We start from the raw sequence: 19,551 nt of genomic DNA, 5'->3' as shown, positions 1-19,551 counted from the left end.
TCAGAGGCTCTAGTACGTATCTTGAGTGACTATCCTCCAAAAAACTTAAATTAAAGTCTCCACTTAGTATCAGTTCATTATTTTTAGAAGTTAAGCAATTTTATACAGCATCAAGCTGTTTAGTGAATAGCTGGAAATTACCAGTTGGAGCCCTGTATATTATGACTATAATTATATTTCTTTTGTGTGTTTCCACTTGCGTGGCACATGCTTCAAAGTGCTGATCACTGCAGTATTTAAGAATGCCAGTCCTTCTATACTAGTAACCCTTGCTAATGTAAGTGGCAACTCCTTTCTCCATCCCTTTTCTACAATACTTTGAAGCTAAGGTATACTCTTCCATAATAAGCATTTCAATTTCACTGCCTAAATGATGTTCACAAATACAAATAACATCAACAGGATTTGTAGCGTGTAGCTCATCTAAACAGATCTGAAAAACATTAAATTTGTTTTTTAATCATCAGATTTTTAGGCTGTAAATTTACTGTTACTTTTATTTTGTCATCATATGTATTATGCTTAATATTTCAGATACATCTTGTTTCAGTATTGAATGTGTACATAATGAGCTTAAGCTAAAAATGAAATACACTCCTGGAAATGGAAAAAAGAACACATTGACACCGGTGTGTCAGACCCACCATACTTGCTCCGGACACTGCGAGAGGGCTGTACAAGCAATGATCACACGCACGGCACAGCGGACACACCAGGAACCGCGGTGTTGGCCGTCGAATGGCGCTAGCTGCGCAGCATTTGTGCACCGCCGCCGTCAGTGTCAGCCAGTTTGCCGTGGCATACGGAGCTCCATCGCAGTCTTTAACACTGGTAGCATGCCGCGACAGCGTGGACGTGAACCGTATGTGCAGTTGACGGACTTTGAGCGAGGGCGTATAGTGGGCATGCGGGAGGCCGGGTGGACGTACCGCCGAATTGCTCAACACGTGGGGCGTGAGGTCTCCACAGTACATCGATTTTGTCGCCAGTGGTCGGTGGAAGGTGCACGTGCCCGTCGACCTGGGACCGGACCGCAGCGACGCACGGATGCACTCCAAGACCGTAGGATCATACGCAGTGCCGTAGGGGACCGCACCGCCACTTCCCAGCAAATTAGGGACACTGTTGCTCCTGGGGTTTCGGCGAGGACCATTCGCAACCGTCTCCATGAAGCTGGGCTACAGTCCCGCACACCGTTAGGCCGTCTTCCGCTCACGCCCCAACATCGTGCAGCCCGCCTCCAGTGGTGTCGCGACAGGCGTGAATGGAGGGACGAATGGAGACGTGTCGTCTTCAGCGATGAGAGTTGCTTCTGCCTTGGTGCCAATGATGGTCGTATGCGTGTTTGGCGCCGTGCAGGTGAGCGCCACAATCAGGACTGCATACGACCGAGGCACACAGGGCCAACACCCGGCATCATGGTGTGGGGAGCGATCTCCTACACTGGCCGTACACCACTGGTGATCGTCGAGGGGACACTGAATAGTGCACGGTACATCCAAACCGTCATCGAACCCATCGTTCTACCATTCCTAGACCGGCAAGGGAACTTACTGTTCCAACAGGACAATGCACGTCCGCATGTATCCCGTGCAACCCAACGTGCTCTAGAAGGTGTAAGTCAACTACCCTGGCCAACAAGATCTCCGGATCTGTCCCCCATTGATCATGTTTGGGACTGGATGAAGCGTCGTCTCACGCGGTCTGCACGTCCAGCACGAACGCTGGTCCAACTGAGGCGCCAGGTGGAAATGGCATGGCAAGCCGTTCCACAGGACTACATCCAGCATCTCTACGATCGTCTCCATGGGAGAATAGCAGCCTGCATTGCTGCGAAAGGTGGATATACACTGTACTAGTGCCGACATTGTGCATGCTTTGTTGCCTCTGTGTCTATGTGCCTGTGGTTCTGTCAGTGTGATTATGTGATGTATCTGACCCCAGGAATGTGTCAATAAAGTTTCCCCTTCCTGGGATAATGAATTCACGGTGTTCTTATTTCAATTTCCAGGAGTGTATTACGATGAGTAGCAGTGTCCCTCCTTAAAGATTTTGCTATCAAATTAGCCAGCATATCCGTCGCTATTCTACTGAGATGCAGGCCATGAGAAGTAAAGCTCCACCTACCAATAGTGTCAACAGGAATCAAACCAATCCCGGACCCAACAAAAGAATGAAGCAGTCGATCCAACTCCAGATTGACCCTCTTCACAGAACTTTTCAACTGGGGTGGATCATACCACCTAAAAACAGGCACAAACTCATCAGTAGTATGGCATGTTGCTGATGTTAATTTTTTCAAGGTCACTCTCAGTACTTTAGCCCTAGTCCATATGAATACTGTTCCCTGCTCCACCCACAATTACATGATCCTCCTTGGTGGAACCTTTACACAAACATCCTATGCCCTCTGTCACTAGGCTGAGAGATGCACTAGGATTGAAAAAGTTTGTGACGTGGTAGCCGTCACCTAATTTTCACTTCAGAAGTTGGCCCACACCTCTTCTATGACTGCTGGCTCACAGCCGAATTTTCTTCCTACTTCCTACTTTTCCTGAAGCAACAGGCTTCCTAACTGAATTTGCTGTGCATCAGCTACAGCTACATCTACATGAGACTCTTCATTACTTATTTGTGGCAGCAGGGCAAATCTGTTTTTTGTGCCGCCAACAATGCAACTGTCAGATACTGTCCTCTTTCTGTGGCCCCTGTTCCCTGCTACCACTTCCCAGTTATCTTCACCCTTGTTCCCCTCTTAACTTAATTAGTACCTCCCTAGCTCTATCTAATTCAGCCTGAACGGCTCTAATCTTCCCCTCCTGTTCTTCTATTTTCATATCCTATGAACACACTCTACAGTACCTAACAAGATTCTTATTTTGTTCTCCAATTTCCATACCACTAAATCCCCCCCAGTGAAACGATCAGTCAGGACATCTGCATAGCACCCCAGGACTAAAGTTCGTATGGTAGGTAAAACACTTCACACTGATGAGTATTTATAATATAGGCCTAATTTTTAAGCTTTTGCTAAGTATAGATAATTTCCTATTTACTATCCTCTACAGTGCTGTAATGTAAATATAATACTAATGTACATGCTTAATCACAATTCGAATCAACTAAATTTCACACGCAAAATTTAGGCCTAAAACGGCTGGGTGCCTTCCTTATGCATTAAGGTTACAGATACAGCAAACCAGTCTGTTTGAGACTTATTTATGATGTGATTCGCAAGCAACCATTACTAATCACCTGCTCGTATGTGAACAACAGCTGTACTTATAAAGCAGCGAGACTTTCAGTTGATGTCAATCAGTAATACAGGCATGAGAAACACAAGAAATAAGTAGACTTAATCTTCTAGCTAACACTGCACTAGAATCACACAGTCACTGATCCTGTGATAGAGTTAGCAAAATACTGCAAATAAAAGATGTTCAAATGTATGTGAATTCCAAAGGAACCAAACTGCTAAGGTCATCGGTCCCTAGACTTACACATTACTTAAAGTAACTTATGTTAAGAACAGCACACACACACATGCTCGAAGGAGGACTCTAACCTCCAGCGGGCCTCAAACCGTGCTGCCACATCGCACTACTACTGCATAATAATGTATGTCCAAACGACATAGCTATATTTTTGTTAAACTGATATATCACACATACGTATCCTATATGAAGACACATAATACCAAAATAGCTCAGCTCTTAATAGAACATCTCCTTCGAAAAATCTAACCAACCATAGGGAGCAGTGATTTTTGTGAAAATGTTGTTTTACAAGAGTCTGCAAGTAACACCACTCGACTAAGTAGGCAGTCTTCTTTGGGGTTAGAACACAATATTTTATCCCCTGTAGATTGCTACTATGAACACATTTTCACTTGTACTACACAGTTCAGTATCATATGTTAAAATAGGCCTTGCAATATGTTAATAGCATGCGAGAGATACCTTTTACACCAAGTTAACCTAGTCATTTTTCCCCATGAACCAAGGAACTTGCCGTTGGTGTAGAACACCACAATATGATGACACTCCAATAGCATTGACCGTAAATGCAGATAACCGTATCCCACATTTGTATCAAGACTTTATCCATATACTGTGTTTAAAATCATTGGTAAACCATGACTGCACATTCGCGATTTCCTCATCTTTTTCGAAAAATAGTTTACAATTTCCCTTGGTGGCATCCGTTGTCGCCAAATGACCTAGTTCTGAGTTTTTGAAGTCGATCATTTATATTTCAAGTGTTCCATATGAACTGTACTTAAAGTAGGAATGTATTTAAGACGGATAAGTTGAAGCCTATTCTGTACACTATCTCTTCTTCCTAAGATCTGTAGAATAACAATTTTCACAGGGACAGTAACAGTTTACGATACCTTTTCCTTAAGACCTGTGAAACAACAAGACTCACAGTGTCCAGGCCACCACATGGTGATACAGTATAGCCATCCATTTCTTAAGCAAATCCTAACAGAAACGGATATATACAGAGCGCTTATATATGCACTAATGTAGTAAACATCTTTAAATCCATCGGTTTTGTGTCAGTTCACGAACGTTTGACCAATTTCCATTAGTTCTTATTCCATACCGGTATCAGGCTATTTCTTCAGCATTCTGTGTAATTATATATGAAATAATTATTAAGGTTTATTGTGCAAGACTATTTGTACTGTTATTTGTTACCTTAAAAGGTGTGGCTTGACTTCTTCAGCATCCAACTGTGGCTTAGATTTCTCCAGAGTACCTGTAAAGTGTTTGCAGCAACATTTAATCTTCTTCTTCCAAATCTTCACTCAGCAAAGAAACCTTTCATCAGCGCAATACTAGCTGTCTAAGACCTTCCTTGTACACACTGAAATGCTAGAATTGTGGTGGAGATGGAGTGTGTTCCAATGTAAAGTAGCACATTTTAGGACACGTGTTCAGTCTGTCTATCTTAAATACGGCTTTACGCTTATTGATTGTCATAAAATCTAGTTTCATGAGAACCTCCTATCGATGACAGTCATTTCTATTTTCCTTATTAATGATAATACTGATCAACTACAGCTGTCACTGCTATGTATATAACAATGATCCATCGAGGTGTAAGGTATGGACAGTACATCCTCGACCATACAGACTGCATGTCTGTGGGACCCTCTCTCAAGGCACCCTGTCAAACACTGCATAATCCAGTCATCGCATTTGGGTACAGCACTACACCTACCAACCTGCTAATGCGTAGTACAGTCCTGTCGAAATACTGTATCCAAGTACAGCGCTATACTATTCTGTCCATTAAGTACAGTTGCTACCCCCTAAGGGTAGTCTCCTACCTCAGACAGTTATCATGTATATTCCATCTTACATACATTTTCGTTGTTAGGTAATTGTGCAGGTACATTTTCTAAGAACTAGTAAGCATAATGTAGCTAAAGGTGATACAGCTGCCTACAAAGTGATAATTGAGATAGGAACATGCTCCACTTTCACAACGTTCGGTGGACTTCAGCGTGACTTTGACAGGTGACATTCTGTTTCTCAGGTTTTGCTCTGGATATGTATTTGGTGGACGAAGAACAAATGCTCCACAAACACTATGTAAGTACTGTGGCTGGATGGGAGAATCAGAATAACTGTTGGATGCTAAGGAAACCAATCCACACATTGATTAACGAATAAAAATACACAAATTTTTTTTACAATAATAATGTAGAAATTGGTGCATAGGCATATACACCGATAGAATATGAAAAAAATCCAGATACAATGGTGGAAATAGGATTCCTGCATTTACTGTAAATAGTAATGGCAGGTGAAGACAGATTGATGTACTTGCCAAATATAATGGGTTCATTTACTACATTAGGAGATATGGGAAGAACATCTGTGGATGAACCTCGATTACTAGTGGACCCTTCTTCAAAACTGCAGGAATGTACGGTAAAAGTAAAATCCTCCAACTCACCCAGTTACTGTCAGTTGTTGTTTATGCGGTCTTTTTAGCAGACTTATTACACCTTCTAAGCGTTCAGACAGTAAAACACAGCACTAGGGTGACAGCAACAATTCACATTAATTTACATTATTTTGGATGTGAGATACAAATAAGACAAGCAGACATTTTGATGTTCTGCATAGTTTACATTTCAGTAGAAACACTAAGTCACAAACCCTATGGTTGAATTAACAAAATGCTGCATAACAATATACACCCTAATGCTGCAGCTGTTCTCTTTTTGATTAAAATTTCTATTTTGGAACAAATATTACCTACATACATCAACTCAAAATATGATAACTTTGAGTACATGGTGATCTTAATACGTCCATTCAAATAACTGGTTAGCATTAAGCAACCATGATTTTAGTGGCAAATTGTGGAACTGCCCTACAAGAGTAGTAACATTTGATTATGTAGACAGTCTTCCACACGGTTAAAAGAAAAACAGCTTTTTAATTCCTGTGGCGTACTAATGCTGAGATATTTTCACATGAACGACTAAGTTCGGTATCGCCAGTTAAAAAGTTATTAGCGATATTGGAATAGCGTGCCAAAGGCAACTTTTACCCACCACTAACCTTGTAGTGACATTTGACGATGCATCATGCAGAGTAATTATCCGATTTTGTTACAACACAGCACTCTGTATGTATCACAATAATTTCACAATAAATTGTCTACAGTGTATTTCAAGATCATTTATAATTCTCACTTCAGTTATATTACACTGACCTACAGGTACTTTTGGAAAATGCTGTATACAGAGGAAGATGGTTTAATTTGCAATAACTTGTCGAATTTAATGTAAGCGCAAGCCATAAAAGTAAGATGATACAACATATGTGTAACTTACCAGAGGAAAGATACGGCTATCTAAACTATACACCTAGCTACATACCAGATTTGTTGGATTAACAATGTAACCAAATACTGTGAAATAATATCACGCAGTAATATAAGAAGCAGATTATACCACATGTCTATACTATAAGGTATATATGACAATGAAACTTTTCCTCCATATTCTGTAAGCTTACATGGCAGAGGAAGGCAGCGGCTAACCATTAAGATGTTAGACATTCCCCACTGTACTTTGTGTCACAGGGTGCGTGCTGAATTTTATAAATTCCCTAACTTTCTAATTTATTTATTATCTTGTTGCTTGTTGTTACAACACCGTTCCAGAGACACAGTCAGATCACGCTCGTAACGAGATAAATAATGTCGAAAGATGGGGAGTTTTTAAATTTTAGTGCGTATACCTTGATGAAATGTATATTAGTCAAACAGGAAGAACATTTTCGGTCAGACATGATGAACATAAAGATGCATTCAGACACGGTAAGTATGATAAATCATCTGTTAGGCATCACATATACGAGACATGCCATTTCATTAAGGGAATAGAGGAAGTCCTGGAAACCTTCTCCTTCAAAATAAAAGGAGGAAAATTCATCTTGCCGGAAAGATTGGAAATCGCGAGTCATGAAAATAAATAAGGCAATATTTTGAATGTGCAACGAAATCAAATTTGTCAAAGACTTCGCAGGATCATTTTGATGCTGATACTTAATCATATATTGGTAATGGCAGGCATATCGAACATGTCATGACCTATACCCGAATATCTGTAGTGACGTTTACACTGTGAATAATATGTGTGCATGCCGTAGTTTGTAACCAATTTACGTTTCATTTCATATAATACAATCATTTTCACACTGTGTATTATGAGGCGAGAGCATGTACAGTACTAGTCAATGGGTGTGGCGTAGCTCAGGCTCGTTATAGGAAGGCATTAGAAATAAGTGGAGGATGAATATCAGCCTACAGCAGAGAAATAATTTACCTCTCTGTATTTTATACGGTGTCCATCAAACGAGAGGGAATCTGGAAGCATTGTTGTAAAATATTAAGCAACACGACAACGGAAGTAATGACATTTATATGTTTCAGGCGTCCGAATACAGGAGCAGTGATCACAAGACCGAGCATCTATGCAGACAAACGGCAGCATGGCCTCAGTCTACTTTGGCGTTGGGAGAGAACACCATCGGAAATACTAAGAACAGGAGGAGTACATGTAGGGTAGGCATAATTTAAATGGAGAGAGCGTTTGAAGTAAAATTGACAGGTGTTGAGTAAAGAATATAAATTGGATATAGAAAACAAATTGGGTAAAGAAAATAGTAAGTGTTGTGGGAAGTGTGCATGTTGAGTGACGAGTGGATGCAGTGATAGCCTAACATAATGGAAATGGTGATAATACAACTCTCAGACGCCGACCAGAAACACTTCACACCACATTTTGAAGACAGTTATAAGTGTTGAGGAAGTAATGTTTAGTCGAAACTATAGCACTTCTTCTTTTCATTTTATTGCAATCACGCAGATAATCATATATGGATTCATACTGTATTTATTCAAAGAATTCATTTCTGCCTGTTGTTCTAACCATAACTGTTTGTAAAAATAGCGATGTAAAGACATGGCACTGGAGCATACTGAGAGGACTATGAAGATCTTGAGATCTGTCTAATCCACTATCAACAATAGCTGTGGGGCATCACAGGGCAACACCCTATGGCCTATGGCGGTGACCACGAAGCAGATTGAAGGAGAATGCCTGTGGCGTCAGTGGACCAGAACACTGCCGAGCACTAGCATGGAGAGAATGCATTTGGCCAAAGAGGTGAAAAACTGTCTACCTGGCTCAACTTTCTAGGCGTTTTTGGCAGTGGCAGGGACATGGATGCTGGAGAGAAATGAGGTCGCCTGGCTAAGGCGTTTCGACAGTCGCCTGTTCTCCAAAAAGCTGGCGACCATGCAAGTCTTTAGGCTTTGATGTTCGCTTTGAATTGGATGCTATGGAAGGAGCCATCAAGTGGTGTTGTCCGTCTGTCTGTCAAGTTTTTTGGGAAGCTTAGGTCGCTTGGAAGAATTTTAGAAAGCAACACAACATTTGTGATGGCTCTGAAATGGTCTGTGTTGAGACATAGAACACTTCACTTAGTTTATCCGATGATCTGGTTGGACATGCGGTAATGTTCGATCCATCTGGATAAATGATCTCTGTTATAAATGTGTTTCTCACTAAACGGAAACTCTCAGAACATGCTACGTAAAGTGATTGTGGGAAGCACAGTTCGAGAGCGTAACGTTTTGTATTCCCCGCACAGAAATTTGCGAGTCTGGGATTGGCTGTTTCTCAAGCAAAGAAAAGGAAACTGTCAACTGTGATTGAGATTGGTCGGGTGGGAAAGCAAATGAGCCCGAAGAGTCTTGTGATTGGCACTAAACCTACGTGGGGGGCAGTTGCGTTGGTGCACTTTTTGAGTTTAAATGGAAAGGGATGAACTGAGGTTTGGGGCTTCTGATTTAGACTCTGGTCTAGAGAGAAGTCTTGTTATTGGTGGGCTGCACTTGTGCTACGTTAGAGGGTAATTGAAATCTGTCTCACGGATCGCCTGCCTGCACACTGCATGTTTTGTGCAGACGACAATGAATTTCAGGGCGCAGCATATCGCTGCTCTCCAGATGCTTGTGCCACAATTGTCACCTAAGACAGCCCTCCAGATCTAGAAAGGGGCAAGGTATTGCTGCTCCGGCTTGTTAGAGCAAATAGAATCAGTCTCGCCACTTCTCACCTGCACCAACGTAGTGTAACTAGTGTGTAGAACAAATCCTTTGAATTCTATTCCGCGCTAGATAACTTCGGATTGAGTCATCGATGTTTTGAGACAGGATAAATAAATTAAACAGACAACACATTTCCTTTGTGAACCAAATGCCACCCATTTGGAGTTTCAGTTGTTTGTTGCTTTCAATTTGAGTTGGCAACAGCCTTTGAGTTAATTTTTATCTCGCTTAACTTGTCGTGTTTGTCCCTCATGATGAATAATAAACCCTTGTCATTTTTACAAATGATTAATCCTGTGTTGTTATATTAATCACCCATCACTAGCTGACTACAATAATGACAGGGCCATAATTTCATTAATTCTTCTTAACATTCATGTTGTTTTTTCAATATTCTAATAAAAGTGACAATGGGAAAAGCAGGATAGCAATAACAACCACTGTCCGAGGGCAGAATCAATTTAGCAGGCACATGGGCAGGTAGACAAGTGGAAGGCTTACAGGTTAAAGCGATTGCTTTCAGGGTGTAAACTTATAGTTGCCTATAGTCTTCCTAATCAAGCCGCAAGACCAGTTTAACCTGTAAGGGTCTACTAGGAAACCCATGAAGTTTCTGTACAGCTGTGTCACATCAAACACTTTCACCACAAGGAGCGCTGTGTGAGCTATAACGTAAAAATGCTTTCTCACACGAGAAATCTCAGTTTGTTGTATGGTTATCAGAAACCAAATCATCGATTACTGTGCAGCGGAAGTTTTTCTCTCATTATGATAAGAAAGCATCTGATGTCAAGTTAATCAGAACATGGATGTAAACTTTTAAGAAACTAATTTGTTTCAGAAACGGACAAGCAGCAGCAGACCATGGAGACTGTGTAAGCATTCCAAACTGCAATCACGAGGTCGAGGCTCCATGAAAGGTTCAAGTGCCAAAGAGTACAGTGCGTAAAGTAATTCGCAAATGTCTTAAATTTTGTGGATTCAAAGTCCAAATTGTTCTGGCATGACAATGATGAGATATCATAAAAATGAGTAGTTTGCAAGATGATGATGATGATGATGTTGGGTTTGTGGGGCGCTCAACTGCGTGGTTATCAGCGCCCGTACAATGATCCAATCTGTGCTCAGTCCAATTTCGCCACTATCCTGGATGATGATGAAATGATGAGGACAACACAAACACCCAGTCATCTCGAGGCAGGTGAAAATCCCTGACCCCGCCGGGAATCGAACCCGGGACCCCGTGCGCGGGAAGCGAGAACGCTACCGCGAGACCACGAGCGGCGGACGAGTAGTTTGCAGTTGGCAAACTTATTCGTTTGGATGAAGACAATTATTTCCTGAAAACCTCCATACAGAACGAGATAGCGGAATGGTTAGCACAGTGGACTCGCATTACGGAGGACGGCGGTTCAAATACATATCTGACTTTTCCATTTGTGGTTTTCTGTTGTGTCCCAAAATCATTTCAGGCAAATGCTGGTATGGTTGCTTTCAAAGGTATGGCCGACTTCCTTCCGTTATCCTTCCCTAATCTAATGGGACCGATATGCTGGCTGTCTGGTCCCCTCCCCCAAATCAACCAATCTAACTGCCATAATGTCCTCATCTGGGGATTAGAATATCCTCAATTCGAACGAGAACACATTCTGGACAGTCCAAAGGTTAATGTGTGGTTTGGGTTAATGTGTGTTCGATGATTCACCCATTCTCCTTCCCTGAAAGCAATATTAAGTTGATATGTTCTTCTAGACACGCTAGTTGATTATCCCATAGCCAAGATATGGGATGTGCTAGACGCTATGATTTTTCGGCAAAATGGCGCTCCCCCACAATGGGCTCCAGAAGTCCTTGATTTTCGTTATGGAACCTACCCCAACAGACCGAGTGGCCAGATGGCTGAGTTCCATGAGCACCGAGATCACCTAAGATTACGCCCTCATAATTTATATTTTGGGCTATGTCAAAGATAATGTGTACAAAACAATAGCTCCTGATGCTGTGATATTGCAACAATGCATCAGAGTTGCCCTTGGCATAATCTCATCAGAAATGTGGCAGGATGTGTGGAAGGGAATTGAGTACCAGATTGATACTTTGTGGGTAACTGGGGTTACAAATGTTGAAGTGGTTTAAGGGGAGACGGAAGGCAAGTGAACTTCACCAGTTCTGTTTTTAGATTTTAGCATATTTGAAATACCTGGTCTTTCCTGCGTGAAACAATTTTTTTTTTATATAAATACGACAATTATCTCGTGAGATATGCTGGCTTTCCTCACGTTCTGTGCAATCTGGGGACAGTGGCAGCAAGACTTATGACGAGGTGTGTGCAGAACAACCCTATGGTCCTAATGTAACAATTTCTAAATTACAGTGCGTTGGGCATGTCCAGAAGAGAATGGGGTCCAGATGGAGAAGATTATTGAAAGAAAAGTAAAAAATAGTATCTGAAAATGGTAAGAAGGTAGATGGTAAAGGTCACCTGACAAATTTTGAAACACACAGATTTCAGAATTATTATGGCTTGGCCATAAGAAAAAATGTATGAAATATAGAAAACATGAAAAAAGCTGTAAGGGCTACCTTTTTCAATAAGCTCTCCACAAATGAAAATCCGGTACATGGTTTTTGCACAAATGATCCTGACACTTGGCGCAAGTACAGGAGAAGTGCAGGATGCATTCTTTACCTGCATCAGTAATGAATGAAATTATACCCATATTTAGAGATCCTTGTAAAGATACCTAGTTGAAGAAATGTCTTCATGGGAAAACCCAAAATGTAAATGAATGTGACAATTCTGTCATTTGGAACTGGAGACCAAAAACTGTATTTGTTCAGCTTACAACCCTCAAATTTAGTGTTTATGGTGCTATTTTATGCTTCAATGATGGTGTAACCAGAAAACTGAATGTTTTGGAATTATTGGGCATAAAATCTAGTGAAAATACAGCAAAACCCTTGGTGCAAATAGGTAAATAGAGAATCCGCAAAGCAGATATTGGTAATTTAAAATGCACAAATGAAGCCTCACAGAAAAGAAGAAGCAGCAAGAGAAGAAAAGATCAGTATGATTCGTATGATACTCATTATGATGTAGGAAAATATTAGTGGTAGGTAATTATCATCAATAACTATACTAAAATCGCAACATTAAACTTTAAATGGATTTTTCTCAAAACTAAATTTTTTACTTTCAGGTACAATTATTTGATAAACTAATTGGTTTAGAAACATGAAATACGGTCAATTTGTACTGCAGATGGTAATAAGTTATTACAATTAAATTGAGAACCACCAAACAATCAGAAACTATTTTATAATAATTAATGTACAAAAAAAGTTAAATTTTACTAGTGAAAGAATAAAATTCTTTTTCTTCGAAACCATAAGAAGTATTACGTTCATTTTACTTCTAATTTGAGGCATATATGTTTTATATATGAAGTAAAAATTTCATTGTCTAATCACGTAGTTCTTTTGAAAAGTGTACAGCATTGGCAGAATAGGGATAAAAATAGTCTTTCGTCTCCCATTAAATGTTCTGAAGCGTATAACTTGTAGTAAATATTATATAAGATCGAAAACGTAATGAGCAGAAGCATCTGTGATATAACACACGTTCCATTTACTATATCCATGGAAGAGTTACATTGTTTTGTTATCAGGGTGAAGATTCATGGACACCCTGTATATACACTGTTGGGGTCAACTATATACAACAAGATGTGTGTGGTCATTGCAGCACCTACGTAGTTCCCATGCAGTAGTTTCATTCTCCTAAGTTTTGCAACCAAATTGTGTGTGGAGTCTACATAGGCGAACTTTGCTTGGGATTGAATGTCAGTGTGCAGGAATGTTAATTGTCGATGTTGCGTGCAAGTGATACTTTGAAATGAAGTGGTAGATGCACGAGGGAAATTCGTGGTGAGTTGCATCATAAACCAGCCTCAGAAGACGGCTGGCTAGCAAAAGAGAAATGAAATAAAATGAAAATAAAGAATAAAAAGCAAAAAATTTAAAAAATAAAAACTATGTTAACATAGTATGACAACACCCATGGTCATATGTAGGATGTTTGCGTGGGGCTGATGGGTACGGTTATTTACAAAAAGGTCATAAATCAAGGGAAATTCGTGGTGAGTTGCATCATAAACCAGCCTCAGAAGACGGCTGGCTAGCAAAAGAGAAATGAAATAAAATGAAAATAAAGAATAAAAAGCAAAAAATTTAAAAAATAAAAACTGTGTTAACATAGTATGACAACACCCATGGTCATATGTAGGATGTTTGCGTGGGGCTGATGGGTACGGTTATTTACAAAAAGGTCATAAATCATTACACCGAAAGTAGTCCTGCTTCACTGCTATAGCCAGTAGACATTTAATAATAATACACTTAATTTTTTTTAATTATATTATGTTTTCATTTAACAGACCTGAAAAAAGTGCCGACTGATGATGGCACAATCGTGTCGAAACGTGTTTTAGCCTGTGGTGGGATAGAATTTCATCAATTTAATACGGATATTGTCGGAATACCGAAACCAAAACTAATGATTTCATCTTTTAACCTGCAAGTTCGACAATACTTAAAGGAATATATCACTGAAAATTAAAAGAAGACTTACCATAAAGTTTACTACAAGCGTCTCACCCATAATAACATTCTATACTGCATGAAAATCCCTATGAACATCATGTCATTTCAAGAGTACAATACAGAAATAAAGGTCGAAATAGTAATGCTGAAGCAACGTACTAGATTACTATGTGGTTAAAACGTTGCAGAACACGAAACTTCTCAAAACATGTCTAGCATTCAGCATTAAATAAAAATCTCGGCATACTGTTCGAAAGTAAGAGAAAATGACACATATTTACGAAAGGAAATACAACAAGAAAAACACATGGAAAATAAAAAATGAGATTCATATAAGAAATACGAATACTGATATTAAAATAAAAACAGATAAGTAAATCACAATTTTAATAAGGAAGAATAAGGATTACAAAGACAAAACACAATTTCCTGATGGAGAGGAATATTAATGTTACTAGCAGTGGCCTACCTGTAAGACACTAGCGAAACACTCAACAAGCACAGAAAAAACATTGAAGAGCATTCACGAAGTGTCAGACGAAAGGAATTACGTAGAACAATTCTTCTACCCTAAATTATTTGGCTGCAGTGTACGAACGAAATACTCAAACAAGACCATTTATTAATTTTAGAAATGCTCATCCTATCTCTCAGCCCAACACACTTGTATATTACTACATAAAATATTCGCTTGTGTGAAGAATAAATAACAAGAAATTTCCCGAGGCCTTAACAGTCATGATCAGTAACACAGATATTCCACATACAGCAAACCATATATCATTTTTTTAATTTATTTCCACGTCAGGTTCCGTAGGACCAAATTGAGGAGCAAATCTCCAAGGTAAGGAACGTGTCAGTACATGAAAGTACAACATAAAATAATAACAGATAAAAACAAAATGTTTATGATCTCGAAAAAATCATTAATAAGTTTAACTAACCACAATCATCAATACAGCAAGAGTTAGCTTCATTTTTCAAGGAACTACTCGACAGTATAGAAGGAGTGACCCATGAGGAAACTATTCAGTTTCGATTTGAAAGCACGTGGACTACTGTTAACATTTTTGAATTGCAGTGGTAGCTCATTGAAAACGGGTGCAGTAGTATACTGCACGCCTTTCTGTGCAAGAGTTAGGGAAGTCGGATCGAAATGCAGGTTTGATTTCTGCCGAGTATTAACTGAGAGAAAGCCGCTTATTCTTAGGAATAAGCTAATAGTGTTAAGAAGAAATGGCAGTAAGGAATATATATACTGAGAACCCAATCTCAAAATACCCAGACTCGTGAATAGGGATCGACAAAAGGTTCGTGAACTTACACCACTTATTGCCCGAACCGCCCGTTTCTGAGCCAAACATATCCTTTCAGAATGTGATGAAGTACCCAAAAATATAATACCATACTATATAAGTGAATGAAAATAAGCAAAGTAGATTAATTTTCGTGTTGAACGATCACTCACTTCAGACACCGTTCGAATAGTAAAAATGGCAGCATGAAGTCTTTGAACAAGATCCTGAACATGGGCTTTTCACGACAGTTTACTATTTATGTGAGCACCTACATATCTGAACTGTTCAGTTTCACTAATCATATGCCTATTCTGTGAAATTAAAACGTCCGCTTTTGTTGAATTGTGTGTTAAAAACTGTAGAAACTGAGTCTTACTGTGATTTATCATCAGTTTATTTTCGACAAGCCATGAATTAGTTCATGAACTGCACTAGTTGAAATCAAGCCAATGTTGCACACAACATACTTCACTACCAAGCTAGTGTCATCAGCAAACCGAATTATTTTAGAATTACCTGTAATAATAGAGGGCAAATCATTTATTTAAATAAGGAACAGGAGTGGCCCCAACACTGATCCCTGGGGAACCCCCCACTTGACTGTACCCCATTCAGACCCCAAATCACAGCCATTCTCATCATTGTGAAGAATGACCTTTTGCTGTCTTTTGCTAATGTAAGAGGTGAACCAATTGCGAGCTATTCCCCATATTCTGTAGTGGTCCAACTTCTGGAGCAATATCTTGCGATCAACACAATCAAACGTGAAACTTCCTGGCAGATTAAAACTGTGTGCCTGACCGAGAACTCGGGACCTCTGGCTTTCGCGGGCAAGTGCTCTACCAACTGACTACCGAAGCACGACTCAAGCCCTGTCCTCACAGTTTTACTTCTGCCAGTATCTGTGAGGACCAGACTTGAGTCGTTCTTCGGTAGCTCAGTTGGTAGAGCACTTGCCCGGGCAAGGCAAAGGTCCCGAGTTCGAGTCTCGATCGGGCACACAGTTTTAATCTGCCAGGAAGTTTCATATCAGCGCATACTCCGCTGCAGAGTGAAAATCTCATTCTACAGTCAAACGTCTTGGTTACATCAAAAAAATATACTTAGCGTTCGGAACATCTGGTTTAACCCATCCAGTACGTCACAGAGAATAGAGAATATAGCAATTTCAGTTGTTATATGACTTCTAAAGCCTAACAGTACATTTTATTCCAAATCATGTGATATAAAATGATAAAATACCTTTACATACACAGTCTTTTCAATAGCTTTAGCGAGCTCTGATGGCATAGAAGTAGGTCTAAAATCGTCTACATTATCCCTTTCTCCCTCTTCATAAAGCGGCTTTACTACTGAGTACTTTAATCACTCAGGAAACTGACTATTCCTAAGGAGAAATTACAAATATAGCTGATTTATAGGGTTAACATATGCAACACAGTACTTTAATATTCTGCTAGGAACTCCATCATAACCATGAGAGTCCTTAGTCTTCAGTGATTTAATTATTGACTCTATCTCCCCTTTGTCTGTATCAAAGAGAAGTATTTCAGACACCAATCTCGGAAAAGCATTTGCCAAGAAAGTTATACAATTCCCTGAAGAAACAAAAGTTTTATTTAATTCACCAGCAGTTCTCAGAAAATATTGTTAAGTACACTACACATATCTGATTTATCAGTAACAGAAATATTTTCACTATGAACTGACCTTATATTGTCGACCTTGGGCTACTGACCAGACACTTCCTTCACAACTGACCATATGGTTTTAATTTTATCCTGTGAATTAGCTATTCTATTTGGATACCACATACTATTTGCCTTTCTAATAACATTTGAAGCACCTTACGATTTTGTTTGTAATGGGCTTGATTGTTACTACTTCTAACATTTTAATACAATTCTCGCTTTGTTCTACATAAAATCCTTATCCCACTAGTCAGCCACACAGGCCGCCTATTACTGCTAGTACCCCATTTGGAACGTTCTAATGGAAAGCAACTCTCAATGAGCATGAGAAATGTGTTATGTAAAGCCTTATATTTCTATGTTATTGGCACTATAAAGATCCTGGCACTCTTTCTCCTTGACAAGGATTAAAAACTCTCTATTGCTCTTGGATTAAGTTTCTTGCATAGTTTTTAATTAGATGTGACATTTGTTTGAGTATAAAAGTCATTGGTGTTAAAATTTGTGGATGATGCTCTGAGAGGACTTTCACCATTTTACTAACAGAATGCCCCTGTAGTATCGAAGAGTAAATAAAAGTATTGTCTATGGCTGTGCTACTGTTCCCCTGCACCCTAATTGGAAAAAACACAGTCTGCGTCAGTTCATATGAATTTAGGAGATCTACCAACATCCTTTTTCTTGCACCATCATATACAAAATTTATATTGAAATCACCAAACAGAACTAATTTGTAGTAGTTAGTACAAAGTGAATTAAGAACTGCATATAGCTTGAGCAGAAATGCTCTGAAGTCAGAGTTCAGCGACCTATAAACTATAACAATTAGAAATTTAGTTTCACTAAATTCAACTGCCCCTGCACAACATTCAAATGTCTGTGCAGTGCAGTGCCATGATACGTCTGTGGACTCAAATGGAATACTGTTTTTTACATACATAGCCACTCCCCCACCCTGTAAGAAACTCTTTGACGGTATCAAGTCATTGTGTGCCTGTACTTCAGTAGGCGAAACTATCAACAAAATCACAAAAAGATGAAACCAATAAAGCAACACAAGGCACAGCATGAAGAAATTCCTTGGGGTGTAATGGAACAAAATTTCTCTTATGTACAAAGAATATTAGTGTCAGCATGAAGAACTGACAATGAGATTACCAATTAGTGTGTTATTGGCCAATACTTTTCTGAACTATCTTGGAAAAAAAAGCATTAAACTAGATAGGAGACCCCAAATATGAAAAAGACGTATTTATCAATATATAGACGACATAATACGGCATAATAGTGATTCACACACACACAAACACACACAAAACAGCTTCTTGGCGAAATAACGAATTTGAGCCTAAATTAAGTTTCACATTAGAAAGAGAAACAGACAAAACAATTTTCAGGATCGCTCCACAGAAAGGAACATCAACAAACATTATTTTGCAGTATACAGAATACCCGCAATAACACGTACCACTGTCATCAAGCAATCAAACCATCCAAAGACGCAAAAACAAGCAAACGTCAGTGTAATTCTTCACAGGCCGAACAGAAATTTCTTAATCAAATGGAACTACGCACACATCATAACAGAAAGTGACAGTTAACAATGAAAAATTGATATAACACCAACATAACTTAGAAGCTAGACCATAAATATTCCAGCAGAAATTAAATGAACATACCAAACACACAGAAGGCCCTGCAAAACAACAGAGAATAATCCACCACCCACACATTGTGAACACAGAACACACAACAAGACAAGAAGTCACACACAGAAAAATTGCTTGTACTTACCAGCAATAATAAAACAGCGCAGAGAGGAGGCATATTTCTAAAGAGGTATGGAATTCCACCGCTGTTGATGAAAATGTTAAAGGTTCTTAGTTACTGGCTCCACTTGATTCTTGCATATTCTTTCGATTCGAAGATACGGCCTTCTTACTTAAGCACTGAAAATTACCAACGTGGATTTGTGCCTTTTAGTATGCGCAGACGAAGCGTTAATCTTAATACGGGAGACTAGTAAAGGACAAAGCTGTGAAACCAAATGAACTTCACAAAGTTAGATGAAAAATTATTGAGACGTGACTACAATGCTATAACAGCTATAAACAGTAAAACAGTATTGGAGGTAGGTAATATTTTAAGGAAAAAAAGACTTCCAGAAGAATTTTGAATAAACCACATGACAAGAAGCCACTCAGAAATACGTCACATCCACAAATCAGGTCAACATGATGGATATGCAGCAACTTAAATGCAGCTTACAAAACATAGTGCTAACGTGTACCAACTTGAAGACACTATATTCAGAA

The sequence above is a fragment of the Schistocerca americana genome, chromosome 6 (assembly GCF_021461395.2).
Source record: "Schistocerca americana isolate TAMUIC-IGC-003095 chromosome 6, iqSchAmer2.1, whole genome shotgun sequence".
NCBI lineage: Eukaryota > Metazoa > Arthropoda > Insecta > Orthoptera > Acrididae > Schistocerca > Schistocerca americana.
The sequence above is the reverse complement of the archived record's forward strand: the minus strand, read 5'-3'. Positions refer to the sequence as shown.